At 40.5% G+C, this 4,774-nt stretch overlaps 1 pseudogene; it reads right to left on the reverse strand.

Annotated features, from left to right (window-relative positions):
- Positions 1-275: 275 nt before the first annotated feature.
- Positions 276-1,017, reverse strand: LOC101284919 (nucleoside diphosphate kinase, mitochondrial-like; annotated as a pseudogene).
- Positions 1,018-4,774: the final 3,757 nt, after the last annotated feature.

The following is a 4,774-nucleotide window of genomic DNA, read 5'->3' on the forward strand; positions in this document are numbered from 1 at the left end:
TTAACATTCCCCCCTTTGGGGAATGAGAAGTGGCAAAGCCCACATTTGGAAACACTCAAAAAGTTGTCCAGCACTTTGGTAGAGAAGGGATTTGGTCCAAATTCTTTCTAGTTTAGGAGGTGGAAAGGCAAATAAAGTTGGTAGCTCTAACCACTCTGTCCTGGGGTGAAGTTGAAGGTGGACAGGGAAATGGTCTGAGACAGATGGGCAGAGCATGAGTGTGAGCTCAAGTTCTTTCCAACAGAGGTAGTTGGTTCTGGGTGGATGCTAGGGAGTCACAGCAGCCTGAGGGTTTGGGCTGAGTAGATGTTGCTGTGGTTGCCTTCCTTTGCCCAGTCCACCAGCTCCCTGCTCCTGAACCACAGATGGATCTCCCTCTGGGCCCCTACACAAGGCACTGGCCAGGATGATATTCCCACACACTCATGAATCAATCCAGATCATTTCTGGGAGCCTCATTTTCCCACCAGTCCTTGTGTGTTAACCCCTCTTGCTGTCTTCTGATGTGGACGCTGAAGTCTCCCTGGAGTCTTCCCTGATGGTGCCAGGGGCAGCCTCAGCAGAGTTGCTGTTTCCTATCATGGCCCTTGTGGTATAGACTACATGGGGGTCTTGCCAGACCATAGGGACCAGGGGCCAGAGCTCATGTAGCTGATGAGGGCTGGGTAAAAGGGCTTCCTCCTGGTAGTGGTAGGCCTCAGCCAAGACACTGTCTGGTGCCTGCAGTGTCTTTGTCCCCACCAGCCCGAGGACCCTGCTCTCAAAGCCCTGGATCACAATCGCAAGGAGCCACTGCTGCAGGCCATCTGGCTTCACTTTGACCAGAATCGCTCCAGGCCCAGGCGGGCCCTTCAGAGCTGGGACACACAAGCAGGTGTGGCCAAGGACTGGCAGGCTGCACACCAGCCTCCACAGCCTGGTGCATCCCATGAGAGGCTGCCCATGAGGCCTGGGTGCTGGCTGCTGGATAAGCACTGCAGGGAACTCGCCCCAGCCGCCGCTGGAGCCCCCCTTCATCCCTTTACTTTTAATCTATTTCTTTTTTTAATAATTAAAGTGAGTTTCTTACTGAACAGTCATGTACTTTTTGATCTACTCTGACAGTTTCTGTCTTTTACCATTTAGACCATTCACATTTAAAGTGATTATTCATACAGTTGGATAGATGTCTACCATATTTTTAACCCTGTTTTACTTGTCACACTTATCCTTTGTTACTTTGTTATCTTCATATTGTTTTCTTTTTCTGATTGTAAATCAGCATATGATTCCATTTTCTCTCCTCTCTTAGCATATCAGTTATACTTGTTTGTAAATTATTTTAGTGGTTGCTCTAGATTCTGCAATACTCATTTACAATTAACCTAAGCCTACTTTTGAATACACTATGTCACTTCATAAGTACTGCAGGGACCTGCTAACAGAGTGTGTCCAATTTCTCTCTCTCATCCCTTCTAACTCTTCTTCCTTCATTGCATTTATTCATAAGTGATAATTATCCAATACATTGTTGCTACTATTACTTTGAACAGCTCTCTTTTAGAGCAGCTAAGAATAAGGAAAATATAATACTTTATTTTACCTTCATTTACTCTGGCTCTAATGCTCTTCCTTCCTTTATGTAGACTTTCTTATCTGTATCATTTTCCATCTCTCTGAAGAACTTCCTAACATTTTCTGCAAGTCTACTGGCAACCAATTCCCTCAATTTTTGTCTGAAAAAGTCTTTATTTTTTCTTCATGTTTGAAGGATAATTTCACTGGATATAGAACTCTAGGTTGATGATTATTTTTTTCTTTCAATCCTTTAAATATTTCCCTCATTCTCACTTGCATGGTTCTGAAGAGAAGTCTGATGTAATCCTTATGCTTTTTCTTCTGCCTTTTTTTATCAAAAGTTTCTCTTTTTTGTTAGTTTTTTGCAGCTTGAATATAATATGCGTAGGTGTAGTTTTATTACATTCTCTCCTTGGTGTTCTCTGACCCTTGATCTGAGGTTTGGTGTCTGTCACTAATTTTGGAATATTCTCAGTCATTGTCACTTCAAATATTTCTTACATTCTTTTCTTTCTTTACCTTCTGGTATTCCTACTACATGTGTCTTACAACTCTTATAATTGTCCCACAATTCTTAGATACCTGTTCCTTTTCTTTGGTCTGTTTTCTCTTTGTTTTCAGCTTGGGATATTTCTAGTCACATATCTTCATATCTTATATCACTGATCCTTTCCTCAGCTGTTTCTACTGATGAGCCATCAAAGGCATTCCCCATTTCTGTTACAGACTTTTTTATTTCTAGCATTTAGTTTTGATTCTTTCCGTCTCTCTGCTTACATGATCCATCTGTTCTTGTATGTTTTTTACTTTTCCATTAGAGCTCTTAGTATCCTAATTATAATTATTTAAAATTCTAGTCATTTCTGAGTCTAGTTCTGGTGCTTGCTCTGTCTCTTGAGACTGTGGGGTTTTTTTGTGTGTGTGTTGTTTGTCTTTTTAACCTTTTATCATATCTCATAGTTTTTATTGAAAGCTGGACATGATGTATTGAACAGAAACACTAGAGTGAACAGACATTTACTGTCAGGTTCTATACTTATCTGGCTAGGAGTTAGGCTACATTTACTGTTTGCTGTATCTGTAGGTGTCAGAGGTTAACATTTCCTTTACTGACCTTGTTTTGTATCATTTGCTGGCCCTTGGTCTTTCTTAGAATCTCTTTCTTAAGTAAAATCTGAGCATTACAATTCTTTCAGCTATAATCCCCTGTTATTATGAAGGAGTCCTATTGATGTGGCAGTAAGTGTGAAGGGGAAGTGTTCTATGACTCTGTTATCGGGTTTCTGTCTTTTCGTGGATCTGTGCCCTGGCCTGTGAACCTTACAACTACTTGTTAACTTTTCTCCCTTTCAGTGAGACAGGAAGGCACTGGAGTTGTGCATTTCCCTTCTCCCGTATGAAAAGTTAGAAGGAAATGGAGCTGGACATTTCCCTCATCGCGTATCAGCTAAGGTCTGGTAAAATCATTTCTCTGGAAAGAAGGACTTTGTTAAGGAGAACAGAATGCTTTGGGCATATTTTAAAATAGTTACTTTTCCCCTTCCTCTGCCAGAAGCAGCAGGGGATTTTTCTCTGATCTTCACTGTGAGAAGCTGGTGAGGCTCAAGAGGGTAAAACTCACAGAAGTATGGGGATCCTCCTACTCCTGGGCCCTCAGGAGCCTTTTTTATATCTTTTTTTTTTTCTTTTCTTTATCTCTAAGCGGGTCCAGGCTCAGTCTCCAGCAATTGGTCAACTACCACTTATGTGTTCCTACCAGTTCCTGGGCCCTGTGGCTTCTGTTCCCAATAAACATTGATTCTCTGTATTTATCTGTCTCTCCAGTTTTGGGGGCAGAGGTTTGCTCTGTTGCCTCAATTCTCTGATGGATCTAAGAAGAGTTGTTGATTTTTAGTTTGTTCAGCTTTTTTGTTATGAGAACAGGAGTGATGGTCTCCAAAATTTTCACATGTTGGACCCTGATGGTCTTACCAATGAACTCGACTAAACTTAAAAAACAGATACAGAGGTGTAAAAACTATTAAATATCTTTTAAAACGTGCAATGTTTTCAACATAAGGTACAAGTCTTTTACAAACCTTATATAAATACCAAAGTTAGTACAAAAATTGAAAATTGTAGGTCTACCTCTCTTTTGAATGTAGAGGCAAACGTCCTAAATAAAATATTTAAAGGTGATCCAACAGATTTTTTTTGGACATGTGGCATGAGGGATCTTAATTCACTGACCAGGGATCAAACCTGTGCCCCTTGCAGTGGAAGCACGGAGTCTTAACCACTGGACCACCAGGGAAGTTTCCAACAGATTTTTTATAATTTCCTTTCTTGTAAAAAACATTTTTGGAGAAGCATCTTAGCTTTTCTGATAGCTTCATTACCACAAATGAGAAGTTTTTTGTTTTTAATTCGCTGAACCATTTATGGAGGACAGTGTTAGGCCCCAAACAGATATTCTATATATGTTTTCAGTGAATGGATGAATATAACATGCAAAGCTTTCTAAGGGGAGTTGTGAGAAGCACATAATGAAAGGGCAAGGTCACTGCCCTTCAGGAGCTCACAGTCTCGTGGGGAGTCAGCCATAAACATAACAGACTAACCCAAATCGGATTGTGATAATTGCTGCTATAGAGAAACAATCACAATTCTATAAGTGTGTGTGGGAAAGAGAGATTAATTCTAAAAGGCAGTGTTTATTTAGATCATGGTTTAAGAAATAGAGGGAAATGAAGCTTTCTGACTAAACTTAATTTCACAATTACCAAGAATCATAGAATTAGATTTGCACCGTGCTCTAACAGAAGCTTAGTTTTATTGCCAATTAGATCATAGAACCGTTTTAAAATGCTTATTCTGGATTCCAAAAACTTCATTGTAGACCCTGAGTTTTTCAAAACTTTATCACTCTAAAGGTACTACCCTGTCACTGTTATGGCAAATAGAAAATATCCTTGGTATTTTGTCTCAATGTGCATGACTTAAACACTCCAGCCCCTCAATGTCTCATTCACTGTTTCTGGAGATCCTCAGGAAAATTTCATATGAACACGTATATAGTCCTTTCTGGATCTTTTGCCCTGTCCTTCCTTCTTACTGTGTGGTCCACAGCTCTAGAAGCCTTGTACGTAAGTGTCTCCTAGACCCTCAGCAGTGTTGCCTCTCACTTCTTTCCTACAACAAAGTTGTTTTATTCATATAGAAGGGAAAAGGGCTGCCC

Source organism: Orcinus orca, chromosome 5 (genome assembly GCF_937001465.1).
Source record: "Orcinus orca chromosome 5, mOrcOrc1.1, whole genome shotgun sequence".
Classification (NCBI taxonomy): Eukaryota; Metazoa; Chordata; class Mammalia; order Artiodactyla; family Delphinidae; genus Orcinus; species Orcinus orca.